This window comes from Artibeus jamaicensis, unplaced genomic scaffold (genome assembly GCF_021234435.1).
Source record: "Artibeus jamaicensis isolate MK-2021 breed Jamaican fruit bat unplaced genomic scaffold, CSHL_Jam_final contig_1016, whole genome shotgun sequence".
NCBI lineage: Eukaryota > Metazoa > Chordata > Mammalia > Chiroptera > Phyllostomidae > Artibeus > Artibeus jamaicensis.
Genome location: NW_026521195.1, coordinates 7,969,537 through 7,993,899, shown reverse-complemented (window position 1 = coordinate 7,993,899; position 24,363 = coordinate 7,969,537). Strand labels below are relative to the sequence as shown.

Here is a 24,363-nt window from a genome sequence, read left to right as displayed (position 1 = left end):
AAAATAAGCAGGGTTTTAAACCTATATTTTCTTGCATTGAAATTTCTGACTAAGAACCTTTCAAAGGAGCATTTCTAGATCTTTGCTAAAATAAGATAGTGCTATTTAATATGGAAACAATAACTGTGAAGTATTCCTAAATCTAATTTAGAAAGCTCTATTCATGATTTTAGAGGACTATGAACATAAAAATGTGTGAGTGGAAAATAAAGATTTCCTGTGGCTTTTTGCAGCTGGTTGATGAAGTCCTGTGCAGTTCATTGTCCTATAGATGGAATTTGTGCAAAGTTTTGGAAGGCAGGGGTTGTATGTTAAAAGTGCTTGTTTCCAAGGTAGTGCAAACTGGTTTTAACAACCTATCACCTTTCATTTACCAAAGGAAATATGTAAAAAGAAAAGGAAAGTGTTCAGTGGAAACAAAATGTTGAGATGATGAAAAGCTACAAGGAGAGAAAAAAGGCTTTAGAAAGACTACTAAAAAGAAACTAGCTTTTTCCCTCAGCAATCTGTCTGAGTTCATTTTGCTTTCATTACATCTCTAGCCTGGAGGCACAGTATGTTGAGTATTACAACAAAGAGGGTGTTATAAGGAGTACTTTTTTTCAATAATAAAGTATAACATATGTGTAAACCATGCAACTTTGTAACAGGAAACTTTATAATAAGGGAGGACTGGGCTTAACTTTTCCACAATTTTGGAAGAATGAGTTTTATTAGGTGTTAGACAAAGAAATTATCAACTGACTTTTATGCTGTAAGGTTGAAAGATTTGTTATGACCATTTCTAGACTTCAGCAGTGGTTTTACTGTGGGCCCAGATGTATTAGGAAGAGTGCCTAGCACTATTAATATGTCTACTGTTGCTAGTCCTCGTAAGGAATACGATGTTTAACTTTTGCCTTTCAGTGAAAGATTATTCAAAATCCTGTTATTCTGTGGTTTTTCTCAGCAGTATTAGGCTGTTCTTGAATTGATCAACACATAATATAATTTGGGAACCCAATCAATGGTTCTTTTCTTTTTAAAAGATGGTGACAAATTCTTTTAAAACTTGGGAAATTGGCTCCATCATTCATCCTTTACTCTTTCTTTGCTCCTGCTGCCCAGCTTCCTGAAAGCCATATTGTTTTGATGTCAATATGTAGAATAGATTATCTGTTGGGAATTCAGTGTGTTTTAATTATATTGGAAAAAATGTAAACTGGACAGATGATATAGGTTAGTGGGCATCGGGCTTAATAGGTTATTTGGTTAATGAGCACACAACAATTAGGGATCTTTAATATGCCCGAACCATATTTCTTGTAAAATTTCCTCTGTTTTGAGATTAACTGGCAATAGCTCTGTTTTTGGCTTTTAAAGGCTAATATATTATGGTAGAGTTTTAGGATTTATATAGTGCTTATTATAGAATAGTTGAACTTTTTGTATTTATCATGAAGTTACTGAAGTGAGCCAGAAGAAGTGTAGAAGTCAGTCTTCTACCTTTTGCCTCTCCAGTAATCTATTTTTAAAATCATTATACTTACGTATTCTCTTCTCTCTCCCACTTGAAAATTATTACACACCATGCGCACTTATATCCTATTTTAAATTGAAGGTGGGGGAATTTAAAGATACCCTTTTATATGGTTTAGTCAACTGCAGGGCTGTTAGAAAGTAAGGTGTGAAGTTCCTAGGCTTAGAAAAGAGATGGTAGAAGTGTGTTAGCCAGATACATTATTGCATCTTTAAAAATAGACCCTTTGAACCTTGCAAGATCACAGAAGTATTCAAAATAGCTTTTAACTATATGCAGTTAATTTGATAAAAATAAAAGAATCAAACAGGACAGACAAGCTGAGGAAGGCATCAGTATCCCCAACTCCCCTCCTCTCCAACATGATTCGTATCTGCCTTTTTTTCTGATTTTGCCTATTGCTGTACCTTGGTGATACAGGTTTCGATTAATGGCATACCTTTTTTCTTACGCCTTTTCCAGTTATATCATTATTCTCCGTTCTACTGCCACTCACTTCTATACCTACAAACCAGACACTTAAACTCCTGTTTCTTGTTCCATCCGCTTTCAACACCTTGCTTCCATAGTTTGTAAAATGAGCACATTAACCATTTTATGTTTACCGTTATTTCTTTCCACCTTTAGTTGCTTCTGTCAACTCCTCCTTTGTTCTTGTCTTGTCAAGGTTGGTAATGTTTACCTACTCGTCTGTAGTAATAGTGAAGTCTTCCGTGTGTAAAAGTGAAAGTGTAGTGGGTTTGAAGCACGTGAGTTGTTCAGTACGTGAGTGTCCCAGGGTCCCCCTTTCCCGCTGTGAGCAGTGTTCTGTGCTTCTCAAAGGAAAATGCTGCCGTGGGTTTTTTTAAAACATGCATTTCTGCATGGGTTTGTAGGCTTTCTATTATACGTTTTTCCTAAAAATTCAGTTTTTATTGAATGTTACAGAAGGAGTTTGGTCAAAAAGACCAAAGCCATGTTATGATCAGACTCCTCGGACTCTTCTGCCTCTGCTTCCTCTGTCTTGCCGTCAGATGAGCAGAGGTGGTGGAGGGGACCCGACCCACTGCTGCAGGGGCAGGTCCCTGGGCCCCTGCACTGCAGATGGGGCTCCCGACAGGAACACTGGCCAGAAAGGTTCAACATTCCCCCCCCCCCCTTTAACGAGCAGGCCCAGTAGATGCAGGCGAACTCTGGGATGAGGCCAAGAGACGAGGAAGCGCGGGCCTCACCCTGGAGGACCGAGCACCTTAGTGGCAGCTGCGGAAAGTCTGTCCTCCTGTTGAATCTGTCAGTTCCTTCTAGTTCCTGGAGACCTTCCTGTCATCCTGGAGATTTGGGAGTTTTCCGTCCTAATTTTTTACTTTTTGAATTATCCTTTTTTTCCTGGAGTAATTTTTAAGCACATTTAAAAAAAGATTGTATTTATTTATCTTTAGAGTGGAAGGGAAGCAGAGAGGGAGAGAAACATCAATGTGTGGTTGCCTCTCATGCGCCCCCTGCTGGAAACTGGCGGGCAACCCAGGCATGTGCCCGGACTAGGGATCAAACCACGGTTGTTTGGTTCCTAGGCCTGCACTCAGTCCACTGAGCTACACCAGCCAGGTCCTGGAGTAATTTTTTTGCTCTTTTGTTTTTCTTGGGTTTTTCTTATTTCACCCTTTCCTCAAATGTCTGATGGTCAGTCTTCATTTGAGGATGGATCAGTAGAAAGACTAAGTATTATGGCTTTTGACCAGCTGACCTAGCTTTAAAGTGAGTAGACAGGGAGGGAGCTCAAATGGAGGGTCTCCAAACGTGAGGATGGGGGGAGGCAGGCTCTGCGTTCACAGTGACTGGCGTCTGTGTCAGGCTGTGGTTTGTCTCAGACAGGTCAACCTGTTTCTAAAGGAGAAGAATCTTCCTTCTCTCTCCCGCCTTTTTTTTTTTTCCCCCCCTGTTTTGGGCCCAAGGAACAGTAAATACCTGGCTGCTGAGTGTATGACAAGTGGACGGAGGACAAGAAAATGGGCTGTTGGCGTCTGTCCTTGTTTGCTATTTAGCGATCTATGTATTTATGTGCTTATATTTATGTATTTATAGCAATCTATGTGCTTATCTATCTAATCTTTCTTTCAAAACATTTTTTGAGATATGCCACATATACAGTTTGCATATTTAATGTACACAATTCAGTGGTTTGTAGAGTACTCCCAGACTCGTGCAGACATCACCACATCGATTTTAGAACATTTGCACCCCTCCAGAATAAACCTGTGGCCCATCAGCGTGGTTCAGAGACTCCATTTCCAGTGTGTGCAGGGGTGGGTTCCTGCACTGCACCCAGTGATTCTGACTGACCAGCAGGCCCTATGACCTCCTCCTTGGTTCAGTTAATTTACTAGAGTGGCTCACAGGACTTAGAAACCAGTTTGCTCACCAGATGGCTTGTTTTCCATAAGAGGATAGGACTCAGGAACAGGTGGGTGGAAGAGACGCCCATGCACAGAGCAAGGTGTGTGGAGAGGGTGCGGAGCTTTCACGCCCTCTCCTCTCAAGCCATGCCCCCACATGGCCACGTGTTTTTCTGCCAAGAACTTCTCTGAGCCTCCTTATGTTGGGTTTTATGGAGGCTTCAATACATAGCATGATTGATTAAATTTTTGACCACTGGTGATTGATTCAGTCTCCATCCCCTCTTTCCTCCCCAGAGGTCAGAAGGTGCCACCAAAAGTTCCACCCTTCTCTGATCACATGGTTGGGTCACTGTATCTTTAGGTGAGGTTTGGTCGCCTCATTAACATAACAAAACACCTTCATTAATCTCAACACTTAGTAAATTCCAAGGTTTTGGGAGCTGGAAATCAAGAACTATGGATGGAGACCAAATACGTATGAGATGTATATTTTGGTCATTTGAATGACCACATATCTATTTCTTATAAGTTACAATATTGCCCCCATTAACAGTCTCTCCCGATTTCCATCTAAGCTCCTCAGTCCCTAGGCAATTACACTCTGTCTCACTAGATTTGCATATTCTGGGCATTTCATGTAAATGAAGTCCTACAATATGAGATCTTGGTGATGGTTTTCTTCCAGTTATCATACGATTTCAAGGTTTATCCGTGGTGCAGCATGTGTCAGTACTTCATTCCTTTTATTGCAGGGCGGTATTTCATTGTGTGGATAGACCACAGTGTATTTATTCATCAGTCAACGGGAATTTAGATTTTCTATGTTATGGCTATTGTGAATAAAGCTGTGATGAACATCTACATACAAGTTTTTTTGTGGACATAAGTTTTCATTTCTCTTGGGTATAGGAGTAGAATTGCTGGGTCCTGTGGTAACTCTATGTTTAACCTTTTGGGGAATGGACGAACTGTTTTCCAGAATTGCTACACTGATTTTAATTCCTACCAGCAGTGCACAAGGAAGGGTTCCACCCAAGGATGAAGTTCTCCAGGGCCCAGTCGGCACTTGTTACTGTCCATCTTTTTGAGTATAGCAACCCTAGTGGGCGTGTGGTGGTATCTTACTGTGGCTTTGATTTGCATTTCTGTGGTGGTTAACGATGTTGAACCTCTTTTTATTTGCTATTGGCTACTTGTTTCTATCTAACAGCAGGCTGACTGTAAGCTGTGTGTCCCTGGGGCCAGGGGCCAGTGCGTGTTACCTGGTGGGCTTCCCTTTAGGACAGTTAGGGAATGAGCTGGCTGTTTTGTTGTGGACTCTAATAGCTGTAGGTGTAGGTCATCATTTCTCTTGAGGTGTTTTTTTCCCCTAGAGATTTAACTCCTGCCTGGGGAGCATGGGTCTGGCCCCACGTGTTCTGGGGCTGGGTGGGAAGTGAGGCAGAGGATTGACTCTGCAGGGTGTGGACTTCTTTACCTGTGTGTTTTCAGAAGCTTGCCCTGTTCCCATGCTGTTCCATATCCGGCCTCCCCTACCTAGACTCCCATGTTTAGTTGAGTCCCTCCAAAGATTATGCTCTCTGTGTTCTTTGGCGGTCTGGGGGTCTGTTACTTAAACAGACTTACTTGTAGGAAATGCACTTGTCTTCAGATCATGGCTCTCCCCACGTTTTGTGGTGCCTGGCGCTTTCACTTTCTGAACTTTTTCAGAATTTTAAGGGTGAATAAATATATTCCTCTGTAGGCACTTGGATTTGACCTTGCTGTGCTCCCCTGCACTGTTTCTCCATTCCCATTCCACCTTCACAGATGGCTACCACTGGTCTTCTGTTTTCTCTGAAGGAGTTGATGTCTGCTTTTTCTATTCTTTGTTGTTTGGAATGGGGTTTAAAAAAATAAAGGGTCTTTATTAATTCAGTATCTTAAAATATCAAGTCATACTTACTCTTTTGATCTAATGCTCTATAAAATATGGGGGAGAAACTTTTTCTCAGTCACTAGTCCGGTAAAAGAAAATGTGAGTGGCTGTCTCCACAGGCTCTTAGTTTCTCCCCTGAGTGAATTCATAATGAAGGGGTCAGAATGGTTGCCAGGCCATGATTACAGAAGCTTGGCTGAAAGTCATGGGCAAAAAGCTTGGTTGTCTGCCCCCAGGGGTGAGTGAGTTACTTCCCCTCTGGGACCCAGCGAATGTTCAGACAGTTGAGTAATCCCACTCAAAGGCACATGGTTGGCAGCAGGGCTAGTAATATCTGAGGACTTGGCATAATAGTGAATGTGGGATATAAGGGGCACGTAAACGTTTGATAGGACTCTGTCTTTTAGTTCCCTGCAATTTCATTCTCATTGCTGTCCATGGGATTCGGAGAATGGGGCAGTTTGCTCAGAGAATGGGGGAGTTTTGGGCAGACGCTGGGATTGCTTTCATTCTCATACGGTTTCTGGAGGGAGAGGAGGTGAATGCAGTGTTAGTTCACAGTCTGCGATCAGTATTTTCCCCCAGTGTTTGGTAGAGAGTCTGACAGCCCCAAGTTTCAGTTTTTTACTTCCAGTTAGGAAGCCTGGTTCTATCTTGTAATAGCATGTTAAGTCATTTCCCATGGTTCTTCTCTGTCACCCAACACTTGATGTGTCTGGAAGAGTCGGTGTCTGAGATAATGTCCACGCAGCACTCAGCGCTGCGCTTGGGTCCATTCACCCACTGTCAGCCTCTAGTGTAGAAAATAAGAGTCTCTCCTGGTAATTCTAACCAACAAAGACCTGCCAAGGACTTTGAATAGCTCAAGTTGGAGCATGTGCTCATTCATGAGCCCACTACTGAGGTCGGAGGATGGTCTGCTCTTACCGGTAAGGTCTTGGTTAAGTGCTCAGCTCTTTCATAGGTGGTGTAGGTTGGTGAGGTGGTTAGCAGTATCTGGGTCACATAGAATTTGGAATAGATGCTGTCTGACAAAAGCTGGATGTTGGCTATGCAGGGAAAGGACAAAAGTCCAGAGCAGCGGCTGTCACACTTTAGAGTCTGCCAGGACTACCTAGAAGACAGTTGACACACAGCTCTCAGGGCCCCCTCTCAGATTTGCTGACTCAGGAGGACTGGGGCGAGGCCCCAGAGTCTGCATTTCTAGCAGGTTCCCAGCAATGCCGATGCTGCTGGTGTGGGGGAACCACCCTCTGACAACCTCTACTTTTGAACAGTGGGTCTTAAACTTCAGTGTGCACAGAATTCTCTGGGAGGGCTTATTAAAGTATTCCTTCTAGGGCCTCACTTCCAAGAATTCAGATTGGAGAAGTTTGGGGCGGAGCCTAGGAATCTGCATGTGGAGTGCCCCCACTAATTTTTGTACAGGAGCCACAGGAGTTCAGCGGGCCATGCTATGAGAGGTGCTGCTGCGGAGCTTCGTGGAACAAAAGGTGTAGGTCAGCCGTCCTTATTTACTGATTTTCAGTAAGTGGGAAACTACTTTTTATTTATTTTTAGTTTTTTGTATTTATTTCATTTTTAGAGAGTTGGGGAATGGGGAGAAATAGAGGGAGAGAAACAATGATGAGAGAAACATAGGTCAGTATAACCTGTAACATTTTTTTAGAGGACATACCCTGACACGCCCCAGATGTTCCTGGAAACTTCACAGTGGGCAGGCTCTGGAATCATGGGGTACTTGCTGTTTCCTGCCCACCATGTGTAGTTATAATGTCATCAATGGATTGGACTAGCATTGAGTTCCTTGGGACAGGTAGCAGGATGGTCAAGTTCCCTGAGGACAGTCTTGTAACAAAGATCAGGAGAACTGAAATAGCCCGGAAGCAAGAGAATGAAGATACCCATTTTGGTTTTTTGCATAGCAAAGAATTTGTACTTTTAAATGATTATCAGTATACTGAGTAATAACCTGTAACATGTAAAAGTTCTTGAATTCTGTAATCTAGGAATTTTAAGATAAACTAAAAGCAGCCCAAACAGTTAGACTAGTACTCATTGTTCTAACCCTTAGTCAGAAAAGGCTCTTTTCAGGGTGGGGACTGATTCACAGGTTACAGATAACTATTTACTACTTTTTCATGGATAAAGTGTCTGATCTTCAAGAATGCTTTAGGGAAAAAAGTTAATCTCCATATTTCTTCAAAATATTTTTAAAAAAATTGTATATAAGAAAAAGCCAGTATTGATATAAATGTTGCTTTGGCTGAAAGGCGTAGAAAAACAGACAGTGTATAATCATTACAGTTCTGAGAAATACAAGGTAAAAAGATGAAATCTTTGGATAAGCTGTAAGTTTGTACAAAGAAGCTAGATTTGCTGTTCTCCAGAAAGCAAAGGAACCTACTCTCTATCATACAGAAATAATTTGGTGCTGTTTCACAAGAATGTAGGTTGAGTTTTGCTGCAGCTTCATGTTCCATGAAGGCATTGAATTGCCATCCATGGGGCAGGCACTTCCTTCTTGTTACCCTGTCCATTTGTGCAGCAGTTTTTGTCTTCGGCCAGATGTCACAGACGAAGGCCAAGAAGTTACCCAGGACTGCATCCCTGTTCTGCCAGAGATAGGTCTGGAGGATGGTCATGCCCTGGGTCTTCGAGCGCCATGTCAGTGCTGCAGCTGACTGTCCTGGGATCCCAGAGCCGCGGCATCCTTGGCCTTAAACCCTTTCTCCCTGGGTGGTTCTGTTCAATTTCAGCCTGAAATTTGGCATCCACCTCAGGCTTGTGGGTATCAGACGCCCTGTTGGCAGCTTGCTCCTCAGTCTACAGCAGCTGCTGGATGCCCTGTGACCTACCACCATGGCCATGGCCTATTCTCCGTCTTTAGCAGATGAAGGGGACTACTTGTGATTTTCTTTGTTAATTTGGATTAAAACAATATACTAGGTTAATATTTATACCAGGTTTCATGGGATGTATTGACCTTTTCCACTAAATATACCATATTTTTAAATGGTAGCTATAATTGGAATCTCTCTGAACTAAGTTTATGATAATCCACAGTCACTATCCAAGATCCATTTGACTTTTCCACGGGCCAAATAGGACAGTGAATGAGGATGCGTCGTTGTTGTGTCTTTCAAGTCTTTGACGGTGGCACTAATCTCTGCGTTTCCCTCAGAGAAGGGTATTGACTTTGAAATGTGTGCGGTGTTGGGTTGGGGTCAGTTCCAAGGGATTCTAGTTAACCCTGCTGACATCATAGCCTTTGTGATGCTCTTCACTAGGCAGGAAGCTAATGCAGGGGTTCAGCTAGGTCATGGGTGTCTGTTCCAGCTGTGCATTGAACAAATGGGAAAAGAACGGCAGGAAGAGCCTGTCAGCACACTCATTGGGTTCATTCTGAGGAAGACTGTGGTCAAGCCTTCATTTATAACTGGAATTCCATCAGCCCCATTTTCACTAGTGAATCCTGTGGCCTTTGAATTCTCAGGGATTAGCCAACTCTAAAAGGTCTGTGTATATTCTTCTTCTTTGTTCAGGGTTACCCCATCCCTTGGCTTCCCCTAGCATTTTCCCCCCTTCTCTGAAGTGTTTACTTCTCACATTTTATCCACTTGTTTGTGTACAGATTCTAAGGAATGCCACATGGTAAGGATACCTTGTATGAGGGAATATTACTTTGAGAGGCAGTGGGGTTCAATTTCCTCACTGACTAATGGCACCTGCCCAATTTCTGCATTCATTTTTGCCATTTGGGGATTAAATATTATGGTTGATTGCATAGAAACTTATTCTCATGACCAGAAAACAGTTTAGAATGCATTTATTACTGACTAGACACATGTTCTTAAATTCCCAAGGCAATGGAGGTCATTCTTCTCCAGTAAGTAGTCTGCAGTGCCCCAGTTTGCTGTCCACTCCCAACTTCTGTTCGGTTAAAGGAAGTAACTTTGCGTGTCTGTGTCACATGTGTTGGAGCCAACGTAGTGGACCAAGAGAGACATTAGAGGCTTGATGAGAAGAGAAACTTAGAACCATTTTATCATTAAGTTAATAAATATACTCTATATAAATATATAAATATAGATTATGAGATACTTCCTCTTTGATTTGCATCCTGTCCCTTTTTCTTAGAAAAATTTTATGTTTTACGAAACTGACATGAAAGGGAAGACCTGAGTGCTGGTTCCTGCATTAGACAGGGAAAGGGTTGTTATTACCCTCTGTAATTCACTGTTATTAGTTCCCTCATTCTTGCCCTCTTGAGGATCAAAGGCGTTGTTTAATGTCATTGAACTCTGATCCCTTATAAGGCAGCATAGACTTCTGAAAGTAGGCCACCAGGCCTTTTGTGTTCTTGTTAGATGCACATTGTCCTAATGTACACACTGTTCTTTTGGCTAGTATAATGACATCTACACTTCTGCTTTTAATAAGAATAAGAATACTGTAAGCTCTTTGCACATTCTGCCATTAAAAATAGAATGGTTCTTCCATTAGTAGCAGAAGTTCTTTACTGATGGTCGACACAATTTTGGTCCCAAACCGAGGCCTCAGTCCAATCCTTGCAAAAAACTAAGCTACACTTGATGTTTTCTGTTGACCAAGGAAAGAGATTAGTGGCCCTCTGTACAAAGAATAGTGATTATTTTCCATACAAGTATGGAAACTGTGTTCCTCTCAAGGAAACAAACTGCTGGAGTAAAAAAGAATTTCCTTTTAATAATGAATACAGTTCCCGATCTTTTGGAAAAAAAAAAGATATCTATGGGGAGTATGAAGGCTATGAGGTAATAATAACCATACTGAAAATCAGTTTTAGTGTCTGCAGGTTTACTGTGCTTGGCTTCTTCCCCTGGTCAGAGTTGTGGGGTGGCTTTGACCTCATTCAGCGCGTGTGCCCGATGTCCTGCGAAGGCAGTGGACTCTTGGATGGACCAAACTGCTTTTTTTCCCATTGTTTATTTTGTAAAAGTGGGATTGCCTTTTTTTAAAATAATTACCCAATAAAAATGCAGCCTTTTGGAAAACAGAGAATATATTTGGTGAAATTTGACACTTCATTTTTTTTGACACTTCATTTTTAATAACTGAAATTTTCTCATACATTGATGTATTTATGGTATTTTTTACTAAAAAGGCTGTATGTTAATCATCATTTGTTATGTTACAGAAAATAACATACTTAAGATAATTTTCAGTTCCTAATTTTTTAACTGAAGATGCTTTTTTTTTTCTTTGACATTTAGCATTTCTGCTTATATGAGCCATTATTTTATGGGTCAAGTGTTTTGGGCTTAAAGAATCTTTGAAAACAGAGGAAATTATTAAAATTAACATTTTTAGCTTCCCAAACACTGTGCACTGGTTACTTAAATTTTATGTAGACTTCATACAATGTTTATAATGCAGAAATAGTCTAACTATATTTTGATACAGAGTAACGTGTAATTCTCAGACGACAAATGTACTTTAATAATGTGGATCTAGATAACACCAGTGTGCAAATAGCAGTAGCTGGTCTGAGGTTTAGAAGGAACACTTGCTAGCTGAAGGACTTTCCTCTTGAGGCATGGACTGGAAACCATGCTGGGTCTGCTAAGTGATTCCATCTGACCTGCAGAAAATCGCTCAGTTACATTTTCACTTTGCACATGTCACCGACAAAGCCAACTGGCTGGAGTGAGCTTTCTGAAATGGACATTTCTGGCTGAGCTTTTGGAAGACTGAATTTTTTAAAAATGTAAAACACAAAAAAACTCATGGTTCACTGGTTGCACTTTAAAAGCAAATGGCCAACGGAAACAAGATGGACTATATAAAGCTCATAGGATAAAAACATTACATTTTGTGTACAATTTTAATTCTATTTGTAGGAGGTTTAAAAATAATTATGCTTAATATAATAAATCAACCTCCCTAAAGAAGTGAAAAGATTTAGAATCAACCTCAGATGTTACAGAGAAGGATACACTGGAATAGCTTAATAAAGAAAAGATTTTGACATTGTTCATTTTGTAAACATTTAATCACAACTGTATATAGATTTCATACTTATTGAGTGAAGACTTGGGAAATTGATGTGAATCAATGAACTTTTGTACTTTAAGAAAATGCAATCTGGGATGGAAAAAAACTCTCCATTCCGGGCAAAAATTTCTGAGTTTTGAGTTCTTGTTTTGCCATTGACTGACTTTGTGGTATAACACACGTCCTCCAAGCCTTGGGTTTACTCAAAATATGGTTGTATATTTGCCCGATCCTGTCACTGTTAGTAATGAACTGTTATTTAGAAGTAGCTTACGCTCCTGGTGAGAAAGCAGTTTGTGTAAATTCAGGGTATTATTTTTATAGTGTGCAGTAACTGAACTGGCCAAGCCAGAGCTTGTGCACCATGCGTGGCATTGAGAAATTGTTGAGTGAGTTTTCAGAAGCTGCACAAGCCTTGTTAGTTAATTAGGATTTACCATAGGCTTCTTTTGTGAAGCTCTTCTCTAGATACTGTTAGAATGACAAGATAAATGAATACTAGTGTCCCAGCCCTAAGAAAGGAAAGAAACCAAAATGAGAAAGCAATATGAGTTAGTGCTGACTTGTGCCACATACTTTGCTGGTAATTGGCAGACCTCATGTGCTCATCTACATGAGTCGAAGGCCTCACAACAACATTTATTGAGTACCCACTTTGTGCTGGGCATTTTGTTGAGAATCACATAACTGTAGTTTGTTTTATAGATGAGGAAACTAAGGGTTAAGAAATTGCCTTAAGAGGGTGTATAACCGACAGGTAGCAGAGTGTACATTTCACACCTGTATTGCTTCACAGTTGTGGGCAACATATCTTCAAATGAAAAGATTTTTTGAGTTAGGTATCATGATATGAAAAAAAAAGACACATTTCCAGATTGAGTGATGATCAGAACAGATGTCACTGATGTTTTTTATTGATACTGTGCTGCCGAACTCGAGAAGCTCTCTGGGGTTGGGCTGCGGGGCTATTCCCACTTCACCTGCTCTTGGGATTTGCTTTGATGTTGCCAGAGTCCTGCGGTGGTGACTGAGTCCTCACCATTGTAGTGATTCCTATTGTATACAATTGTGCCCATAAACACAAAGGCTTGATTGAAGCAGTTTTGAGCACCATCATGTTTATGAAATGGGAAAATAATTATTTCCCAGGCAAACATACTGTGATTTCACTAGTGAAGGAATGAGTTCTAGTGATACCTTCTTTTGTACATGTATTGATAGCCTATTGTAAGTTACCCAATTCACATGTTTACCAATTTACATTCAGCCTTATACCTACTAGTACTAAACAAATGCCAATACCCTTCTTAATTCTGAAATTAGCATGGAATAATAATAAAATCAAATACTCTGAGCCCCTTTTAAATGCAAGTTATACAATTTCACTTGGCTAAGGATAAGGGGAAAGAAATTAGGTTTCATGGTTTTGGTTTAGACTAAGAAATTGGTTTTACAGCTACAAAATTAAAGCCATGCACCTTTTCTAAAGTGTAAGGGCTGAGTCTAAAGTCTCACATGTTCAGCAGTGCTTTCTGCACATGCAGTTTCTCCTGTCCTGACTGCGCTTACCTGTTCTGACTCGAGGGCTCCCCAACGCAGCCAGCACCTACTCTTAGGCCCCATCCCGCTGGTGCCACTTTCTCCGGGAAGCCCTCCTGGCCTGGCCTTCTGGTTTGGTTGTGTCCCCTGATTTATTTCTATAGAATTTTAAAGAATATTTTATTTATTTATATTTAGAAAGGGGGGAAGGGTAGAGAGAGGGAGAGTAACATCAATTTGTGGTTGCCTCTCATGCACCCCGCTACTGGAGACCTGGCCCACAACCGAGACATGTGCCCTGACTGGGAATCAAACCGGCAACCCTTTGGTTCACAGGTCCATGCTCAATCCACTGAGCTACACCAGCCAGGGCTATTTCTATAGGATTTGTTTATATATTACCTTTATTATTGCATTCATTAATAGTAATTAATTTGTTTTAGTATTCCTTGATCCCTGGTATTTCTTGAGATCAAGGGCTATATTTTATTCATGTTTTTAATCTTCAGTACATAGCCCAATTCTAGATGTGCAGCAAGTAATTAATGTCTGGAATGAATGAACATGCTAATTATATTTTGATTTAAAAAATATGTATAAGATTGAAATCAAGCACAGTGAACTCCGTGCAACCAGTATTTATTTAAAACAGTTCAGCTTGAAATTAAAATGTCTTCTTTTGGTCATATCATTTTAACAAGAAAAAAAATATTAGGAAAACTGCTCTCTACTGTGAGAGGTTATCTTCTTGATCAAACAATTCTCTTGCTTTTTTTTCAATTAAAAATATTTTATTTATCTTTAGAGGGGAAGGGAAGGAGAGAGGGAGAGAAATATCAATGTATGGTTGCCTCCCATGTGTCCCCTGCTGGGAACTAGCCTGCAACCCAGGCATGTGCCCTGACTGGGAATCAAACCGTGGTTTCTTGGTTCCCAGGCCCGCACTCAATCCACTGAGCTACGCCAACTAGGGTTACAATTCTCTTGTTTTTCGAGCAGACAGGATTGTCTGTCCGATTCCCACTGTCCAGGATCTTGCTCGTTGCATCTGCAGCGTGTCTTGTAGGCGTCTTCCTTCATCCTTCAGATCTGTAAAGTCATAGTTAGGCATAGAAGGTTTATCAGATTCTGGTTTGATTTAAAAATTTTTTTTTTTGGTAAGATGACTTCAAACCTGATACCGTGTACTTCTGTAAGGAGGCCTGTGATATTTGGTCATCTCTCTGTTTGTGTTGTCCCTAGCCACTTGCGATCATTGTTTTATTAGGGATTCAAAATGGTATATCCTGATTTTATCATTCCTTTATTAGACATCACCTAAAATATATTAAAAGAACAAATCTTTAATAAATTACCAACTCTCTGGTATCCAGAGGTACATTTCATATAGGAAAGGCAGGGTAAAAAGCTCGGTTTTCCCTTTGTTTTCAAAATACAGGGTTGGTACTCTTGCATCCTCCAAAGATGACAGAATAGTTGTTGTTTTTGTTATTTGCATCCTATAATAAACTCATGGATCTAAATATTTCATGCACTTGAATGTATTAGAGTTATTGTTTTTTTATTCCTTACCCAAGGGTATGTTTATTGATTTTAGAGCCAGGAAGAGAGGGAAAGGGAGAGGTAAAGAAAGAGACAGAGAAGGAAAGGGAAAGAGAGAGAAAGGTACATTAATTGCATCCCATACACACCCCGACCAGGGATCAAATTTGCAACCCAGGTATGTGCCCTGACCAGCAATTGAACCTGCTACCTTTTTAGTGCACAAGATGTCTGTCCAACCAACTGAGCCACCTGGCCAGGGCACAGTTACTGTTTTTATTAATGCTAAATGGCTAAGAGAGGTTTTCCAAGTTTGCTCCTGAGCCTTTTAGACATAGTTCCAATAATCTTTGTCAGCTTTCTTGCTTTCTGTTATGAGACGTTCCAGATTCATCTTGTATATTTCCTCTTCCAAAACTAGAATCAATCATTTTTTAAAGGAGCCTGCTTCTTTTTTGGTGGGAAATTACATTTACAATCTGGGTGCTAGTGGTGCTCATTGCTCCTGAACCTTTTTTGTGGATAGAATATATAAATACTTTTTAAAAGGTAAACTATATTATGGATTCATGTTGATTATACTACTTACTTATTCACATTCAGAACTACAGAACTTTTGCTTACCCTCATGTATCCTACATATACACTCACACACATGTGTGATCTAGACCACCTTGGGAAGCACTGTTCTAACTGTTAGTTTGCAGACTTTTTTCTTTCTGAAATATTCAAAGCTACAGCACGCCCCTTTGGTAATAATGGCTTAGTGGCAATGATTCTCATTCTCAAGGGAGAACAGAGAGGGAGGGAGTAGCTACAGGCCCTCACTGGTGGGTGGATGTTAGTGCTGTTGGGAGAAGCAGCCCTTACCCAGACCCCCTGAGAGTCCATACCCAGAAGAGTAAAGTTTTCCTATGCTCTCCATAATGGATTTTTAATGAGAATTTTGAGTGTTGGCACGGAAGATCATTTTAAATACGTTTTTAACTGTTAGATGGTGTCAGCTTTAAGGTTTAAACAAATACACAGGTCTGTTTTTATATCTTGTAGGTATTTTATTGACAAGTGTTAGATAAGTACTGCTAGATTAGAGAAATCTCTTCTCTTTCTTTCAACATTAGACAGAACAAATTAGATGGTGGAAGAGCCCTATGAGATGTAGTAAGTCCTCACTAGCATTGTTGATAGGTTCTGGGACTTTAAGTGAGATGATGTGTAATGCAACCAGTTTTACCACAGGCTCAATTATATAAACAAGGGCAAAGTTCCTACAGCATCTCCTCAATGTTATAACAAAATGACATTGAATGAAATGTTGTTATTTGAGGACCTGCTGTGTGTGTTTATGTTATCAGGAATGAATGGAAGACTCAAATAGGTAAAAAATTAGATATCAAATTACCAAATGATTCAGCAATTCCACTTCTGGGTATAAACCCAAAAGAAGTAAAAACAGGCACTTGATCAGATATTTGCATACACATGTTCACAGCAGCAGTATTTATAACAGGCAAAAGGTGGAGGCAGCTGAAGAGTCCTATGCCATTTGAATGGATAAACAAAATGGGCATATACATGCAATGGAATAGTTTTCAGTCATAAAAGAGAAAGAAGTATGATAGATGCTACTGCATGGGTGAACTTGGGGGACATTATGCTAAGGGAAAGAAGCCAGCCACAAAAGGACACAGGTTGTGTGGTTCCTCTTGTATGAGGTTTGCAGAGTAGTGAGGTCCGTGGTGACAGGAGGTGGACAGGAATGATGGTAGCCAGTGGCTGGAGGGAGGAGGGAATGAGCAGTCAGTGTTTAATTGGTGCAGAGTTTAAATACTGGGAAAGATGAAAAGTTCTGCAGCCCTGTGTGATTAGCTCAGTCGGTTAGAGCGTTGTCCCAATACCCCAGGGTAGCAGGTTTGACCCTCATCAGGGCACCTACAAGAATCAAGCAATGAATGCATGAGTAAGTGGAACAACAAATCGATGTTTCTCTCTCTCTCTCTTTCCCCTTTCCTCTCTCTAAAATCAGTAAATGAAAATTAAAACAAAGTTCTGCAGATAGATGGTGGTAATGATTGGACAGTGTGAATGTACCGAATGCCACAGAACTGTGCAGTTAGAAATGGTTAAAGTGGCAAATTTTATGTATATTCCATATATATATATATATATATATATATATATATATATATATAAATAAACACACAGTACCAAAATCAAGTGGGATAAAATAAATTTCAAAAGGCTGTGATAAGACTGATAGTAAAGTATGTAGTTTATTTAACAGTCCTTAAGACCTTTAATCTTTATTTAGTTGAAGCAATTAAAAATAAAATATTAATTTGAGATAAAAAATTAATAGCTGGATTCAATTATCTTTATCCAAATTCAGAAACCTTTCATATTGCTTATTCCAGAAGGTAACCCACAAAAGGAAGAGAGAGAACTTCCTGTATTGCATATCTTTAGGTCTGTTGGTAAGAAGTTATACTTGATTTTGAGTCAGTATGTACTGAGGGAGGTGAGGAGAGAGAATTAAAACTGATAAGAGAAGAAGAGTTAGGCATTATTTTAAAAACCCTTTGAAAGAGGTACGGAGTTTAGCCCTGACCAGTGTAGCTCAGTTGTTTAGCCTTGTCCTGCAAAGCGAAAGGTTGCTGGTTTGATTCCTGGTCAAGGTATATGAGTATATGTGTTGCGGGTTTGGTCCCCAGCTGGGGCACATACAAGAGGCAACTGGTGGATGTTTCTCCCACTCCCTTTCCCTCTCTCTAAAAATAAATAAAAATTTTTTTTTAAAATAAAGAGGTATATAGTTTAGTGCTTGGAAAATTTGAATTAGTATATCCTTCAAAAGAAACAAGATAGGAATGACTTTTTGAATTTAAATTAATTACCCTTGTCTTTGGGGCTTTGATTTGTGATTTGAACCTAACAGGTTTGTTTCTTCAAATCAGGGCGTTTAGTCCTTGGCACGGCTGTTTTGGTCTGGAGACTAGTTGGCTGTGGAGCCGGGCTGTGCTGTGGCAGGACGGTTAGCAGCAGCGCTGGTCCCTGTGCACCAGGCGCCGGCGGCTGTCTCCCTCCCCACCCAGTGTGGCCGCCGCTGGGGACACAGTCACCCCCACTGCTCTGTGTTACAGGGTTTATATCAATAAAAGTCAAGGAGTGCATTTGAGGTAAAACTTAACACCATTCTTTTTTCTCCTATTACAATTGTAGATCTGAATTAGAATTTAATGTTATGTCCCTTAATAAAAAGATTTCATTTATTTATTTTTAGATAGAGGGGGAAGGAGGGAGAAGAGAGGGAGGGAAACATCTGTGTGTGGTTGCCTCTCACACGCCCCCCCACTGGGGTCCTGGCCTGCAACCCAGGCATGTACTCTGACTAGGAATCGAACCAGCCACCCTTAGGTTTGCAGGTTGGTGCTCAAACCTCCGAGCCACACCAGCCAGGGCAAATGTATGTCCCTTTTGAACAAACCATACCAAGTTATAAATTTATAGATTAGCCTTTTAGTGTCACATATTTTATTGGGAGGGAGTGACCAGTGCCACATTCTCCGATTTATAGTTCATACTCAAAAGTTTTAATTATTGCTTAAAAATTATTTCTTTTTAAAATTACTAAGGCTATATCTAATTTGCAGAAAATTTGGAAAAATATAGGAAATTATTAAGAAGAAATTTAAATCACCTTTATTTTCTTATTTAATTATTGCTCAAGTACAGTTTTCTGTCTTTTACTCCCATCCCAGTCCACCCCCCCTTTTTAATTTTTAATTTTATTTTTTTAAATCACCTTTAATCCTAAAATTTAGACATAAACAAAAATACCTGTATTTATAAATGAAGTGTTGATGAAAAAGCTTTGGTATTTTTTAATTGAATTCATTGAGGTGACATAGATTAACAAAATTATACAGGTTTCAAGTGTACAGTTCTGTAACACATCATCTGCATTCTGTACTGTGTGTTCATTGCTCAAAATCAAGTCTCCTTCCATCACCATTCACTGTTCCCCCTTTACTCTCTTCTACCTCCCCCCACTCCTTTTTCCCTCTGGTCATCACCATACTGTCCATGAGTTTTTGCTTGTTGCTGTTTTTGTGGTATGTATGTGTGTATGTATGTATACTTTCTTTTTTTTGACAGAGCTGTGGGATTTTGATGAGCACTTAAAGATACTCTAGATTAAAATAGAGTCCTCTCTGGGTTCATATGGCAAACAATGACTGTAAGTTCTTATTTAAAAAAAATAAAGGTGCTAGAACTCATCAGTTTTTTCACTTAATTTTGACTGAACTGTATAAATAATTGTGATGGCACATACAAGGATATCTTTGAAATCGGAAGAGTCTTGTTTATGAATGAATTATCCACTTGAAAAATTAAAGTTAACTTCCTCATATGTGTGTCAACTGCCAACTTATATAACACATTAAACCTTGCAACTGTTCCTATATAATATATAGCCTAGGTGTATATGCGTGTACATATATTTATGTATATTTGTATCTGTTTCTAATTTTATAAACAATAAAAGCTAGGTTTGAACAGAAGCCATAGTCTTTGCAATGTAATTGAAAGCACATGTGTTTCCATGTAGGCAAACCTAAGGCTCATAGTAACTCTCAAACAATTCTCGTGTTTTGAAAATGCTTTCAGGACTTTACATGTTAAATCCATAATTCTATTACAAATATTGAATTTTGTAATGAGAAGCATTTGTTCATTGACTTAAACTTTTAACAGTATTTAACAATGAGAAATTTAACAGAATTTAACAATGAGAATGATGCTTGCTGTGTCTATTGGAGAAATATCAGGGATTGAGAAATGAGACATTGGTTAAATCTGAATCTTGGCATTGATGGTTTAGGTAGGTGTTGATGATGCTGAAACATTAATTTATTTTATTTTATTTTCTAAAAATCAAGTGTCTCTCTTTTCTTTATTCTTAGAGAGAGGAAGGTGGGGGAGAGAGAGGGAGAGAAACATCAGTGTGTGGTTGCCTTTTGCACAACCTCTACTGGGGACCTGGCCTGTAACCCAGACATCTGCCCTGACTGGGAATTGAACCAGTGACTCTTTGGTTTCAGGCTGGCACTCAATCCACTGAGCCACACGAGCCAGGGCTATTTTTGTTTTTAATATTTCTCTTAGAATGTACCATAGCAACTGTGGCTGATTTCGGGTAGTTGGTAAAATGTAACCAGGTCACAAATACATTTTTAAAAATTATAAATAATCTGTTCAGAATTTTATTTATTTTATCTAGGAGAGGGAGAGGGTTTTTTTTAAAAGATTTTATTTATTTTTAGAGAGAGGGGAAGGGAAGGAGAAACAGAGTTAGAGAAACATCAATGTGTGGTTGCCTCTCACATGGCTCCCACTGGGGACCTGGCCCGCAACCCAGCTATGTACCTTGACTAGGAATTGAAGTGGTGACCCTTTGGTTCATGGCCCCCGCTCAATCCACTGAGCTACACTAGCTAGGGCAAAGGGGGAGTTCTTATTATTAACTTTTTGCTGTCTCTTTCTGGAGTCGTTAGAGATGTATTGACTAATTATTTTATTTCATATCACATTAAAAGTTATGGACATTTTTTAAATTTTATTTTTTTATCCTCACTTGAGGACATGTGTTCATTGCTATTTTTAGGGAGAGAGGAAGGGGGAGAGAGAAACATCAATGTGAGGGAGAAGCATCCATTGGTTGCCTTCCGGATGTGCCCGGACTGGGGATTGATCGCCCCTGCACTGGGGATGGAACCCGCAGCCCGGGTATGTGCCCTGACTGGCAATCAGACCTGAAACCTTTTGGTTACCAGAGGATGCTCCAACCACCTGAGCCCCACCTGCCAGGGCGAGGATGGATTTCTATGAGGAGGAACAACATTGTGTCTCATACATCAACTTATGTTTTTGTTACGCCAACCACTTTCTTTTAAAATGAAAGCTACTGGTATTTTATAACTGGCATCCCAAAGTGTGAAGTCAGTAAAGAATTATGAAAATATCTTAGATGGAGAATAGACGTGTATTTGATTAAGAAGGAAAAAACAAAAGACAGCTGCTGATATTATTACTTTTTCTTACATTAGAGATATCTTTTAAAGAAGGCTGTTAACTCGGAAATTTCTATTGTCTTCCCAAGGGCTAAGAAAAACACATTTTTGGGGACTGCAGGTTACAATTATGTGTCTGGCACATTGCCAGGTGCTCTCGTATATTTGCATTTAATTCTTAAAACAACAAAAATCAAGGAGTATGTATACATTATATATATCAAAGTGTAAAGTAGGTATTATTTTCATCCTACAAATGAGGAAATTGGCAGAGTCAGAGTTCTATGGTTGTGTATACTTGTGTATGTGCAGGTACACATGTATGTATATGTACAAATATATATAAATACACACATGTAGTAAAAGACTTAAAAATTTCAAGGTTTAAATATCATAATGGCAATCTCAAGGGAACAGAGAAAAATAAAGTCTTGGAAATACAGATTTTTTTGAAAGCAGTGATTGTACCATTAGAGGAATTTGAATGGACAGTAATAAAAGTAGTGGTTTTATAATGTACTCTCATTTTTCTCCTTGAAATTGTCATTGCTGATATATTCTAATTTTGAATTTGACATGTGATAAGTATATTTCAATATCTTATTAGAGGAGCGCCATCAAGTAGGGGATCTTACTAGTGACCTCGGGGTATGGATCCAGAGAACAGTAGGTTTTACTTTTTCGGGGAATGAGAATGGTGCCTTAGGTAGCATGAATGGTTTATTTAAGTGGCTTCACTTGCTTGTCCGCCTGTGAACATATGTTTTTCTATTCCCCTTTCCTCTTTCTTTCTTTAAGTAAGACGGGGTTCAGATCTGAGGTTTCTGGGAAATCCTCTTGAGGTAGGTCGTGAAGGACCTGCCTTTCTCTTCCGAAGGAGGTGGCAGTCTTAGCACACTGACTTCTAATTAAAACCAGAACTTGAGGTTTTACTAGGGAATTTATTATTACTTTTAAGCAATGAGAATTTTGAACTTGGGAGTGGAGTTTTCTCTTATAAATCTTATAGTGTATTTGGGCCTGAGGATTTAAAAAACCTGTGGACTGGCCATTGTTTATTAAAAAGGTTGAACATCATCATTTGAAATAGTTTTGTGGCATTCACCTTCATTATAATGCTTGGTTTATGTTTTTTTTTTATAAAGTTACATTAAATGCAGTCGCTTCTGTTGGAATGATATTAAATTGAGTTATTGGCTTTTCTGGCAACTTTTTTTTGTCTTTGACAAAATTGACTGGATTTGTAAAGTTCTACATATATCTGAAGATGGAAATATTTGTACCCTGACATATACAAATTAATTATGTACCTTGTATGTACACACAGGAAGTGATGTGCAAAAGCAGAGGTGCCCACCTGGGCAGTTGGGATTCAGTGGCTTCTAGGAAATACTTGGCTCTTTTCTCTCTTTCTGTGTGTATATCTATATATCTATACATCTATATATCCATGTATCTATATATATATATATATATCTATATACTTATATATGTATAGAAACCTATATCTATACATATATGTGTATATATATAGCGGTATAGATATATACCGATATATATAGACATACATACACAGGTGGGCAAAAATAGGTTTACGTAATACAAAAATAAATAATACAAGAATAGACTCTTTCATGTACTCAGAACTGTAAATTTATTTTTACCAGCCCCTGTATATATGACATGTAAGAAATCCATTATATTTTTTACTTACTTTTTTGTGGCTAGAAACTGTATTAATAATTATATATTCATGAACTTTTAGATATATAGCTTTTTTTTGTGTAATGAAACTGCTTTAAGGAGTATTTTTTCTTATAACACTGCTACTTTGTAGATTACAAATTAGAGAATACAGTCAAATGAATAAACACAATTATATGAAGGGTTACTATTAATTTTTATGATAATTGTGGTTATGAATTTACTTTTATATATTTATTTCTATACACATACATACTTTAAACAAAATGGGTTGTACTCTTTATTCTCCCTTTTTTTTTTGCCATATAAATTGCAATTATCTTCTCATGTCAATAAATATAAATCTACTACCCTGGTTGGTGTGGCTCAGTAGATTGAGTGTCAGACTGGGAACCAAAGGTTTGCTGGTTGATTTCCAGTCAGGGCACATGCCTTGGGTTACGGGCCAGGTCCCTAGTTGGGGGGCGCATAGGAGCCAACCACACATCGATGTTTCTCTCCCTTTCTTTCTCCTTCCCTTCCCCTCTGTAAAAATAAATAAATAAATAAAATCAAAGAAAAGAAATATAAATCTACTTCATTTTTAACAGCATAGAATTTGTGTTATATGCATAAATATATATCAGTTAATGTCTGTTGGTATATCTACTGCTTTTAGTATTTTTCTTCATATTTTGTGGCAGAGCCAATCATTGGTGGAGCCTGAGCTTCAGGAATGGTGGGGAGTTTGATGGATGCTTGCCCTCGACAAAAGTTTTTTTTTTTTTAAATCTAAGTAGCATGTTTATTTTTTAAAAACCCTTAGATGAGGTTTATATGAGGAGGGAAATAAAATAATCTCTTCCATTGCTGCTAAGCACTAACTAATAATCATCATGACTATTTTAATGTATTTATGGTGTCTTTTTCCTCTGACTTTTTATGCGATAAAACTGGATTCATATTGTATTTACTCTTTTAAGGTCTTTTTTTCTCATTTAACAATATCATGAGCATTTATTTATCAAATCAGAAACAATCTACTGTAATATAATTCTAAATGATTGTAGATAATTCTGTGGTATACTCCTGTTGGTAGAATCGTTTCTAACATTTTGCTCTAAAAATTTCTATAGCCAGCCTGAGATTTGTATGAAACCACAAAAGAACCTAAGGAGCCACGGCAGTCTTTAGAAAGAACAGGTGGAGGAGGCTATGGTGGGTGGGGTACATGATGATGGGTGCAGACTTGGCTTGGGGTGATGAACACATAACACAGTGTACACATGATGTGTTCAGAATTGTGCATCTGAATCCTGTGTAATTTTGTTAACCAGTGTCACCCCAATAAATGTAATAAGGAGGAAAAAAAGAAAGAAGAACAAAGCTAGAGGCATCATACTTTGTGATTTCAAACTATATCTATAGTAATCAAAACAGTCTGGTACTGGCATAAAAACAGACACGTAGATCAATGGAACAAGAGAGAGAGCCCAGAAATTAATTTAAGACCAAGGAGCCAAGAATCTATAATGGGGAAAAGATAGCCTTTTCAATAAATGGTATTGGAAAAATTGGATTGCCACATGCAAAGGAATGAAACTTGGACCCCCTATCTATACCGTATATAAAAATCAATTCCAAACAGATTAAAGATTTGAATGTAAGACCTGGAACCAT

The 24,363-nt window shown here is 39.0% G+C and overlaps 1 protein-coding gene across 3 annotated transcripts in view; it reads left to right on the top strand.

Moving 5' to 3' along the window:
• BBS9 (Bardet-Biedl syndrome 9) overlaps positions 1-24,363 on the top strand; it is a 350,821-nt gene that overhangs the window by 42,394 nt on the left and 284,064 nt on the right. The gene's annotated exons all lie outside the window — the stretch shown is intronic.